The following is a 423-nucleotide window of genomic DNA, read 5'->3' on the forward strand; positions in this document are numbered from 1 at the left end:
AACATTCTGAAAAGCACTGTACTAGATGATCTTAAATGCCCAGTTTAGTTTTGAATGGCCATAACTTAATAAAAAGAAAAGTGAAGAGGAATGGAGCAGGATTGGTGAGAGGGGGAAGAGGTTGCTGGGAAGGGAAGAGCAGATGAGGGGTGGGTTGGGGAGAGAGATTAGTCCTCTACACAGATAAAATGTTAGAGTGAAATGGACTTTAAAAAGTTATGTTATTGGGCCAGCCGAGTGGCGCGTTGGTTAAGAACTGGCTTGGGACGCAGGAGGGCCCCGGTTCAGATCCCACATATGAGGGCCAGTGACACTGCCCTCACAGCTAAGATGCTGAACAACAGCTCAACCTGGAGCTGGGCTGCCGTGAGTCACCTGAGACGGCTTAGGCTGCAGCTCCTGTGGCAGTGGCTTGCCATGGGC

The sequence above is a fragment of the Hipposideros armiger genome, unplaced genomic scaffold (assembly GCF_001890085.2).
Source record: "Hipposideros armiger isolate ML-2016 unplaced genomic scaffold, ASM189008v1 scaffold_1205, whole genome shotgun sequence".
NCBI classification, from domain to species: domain Eukaryota; kingdom Metazoa; phylum Chordata; class Mammalia; order Chiroptera; family Hipposideridae; genus Hipposideros; species Hipposideros armiger.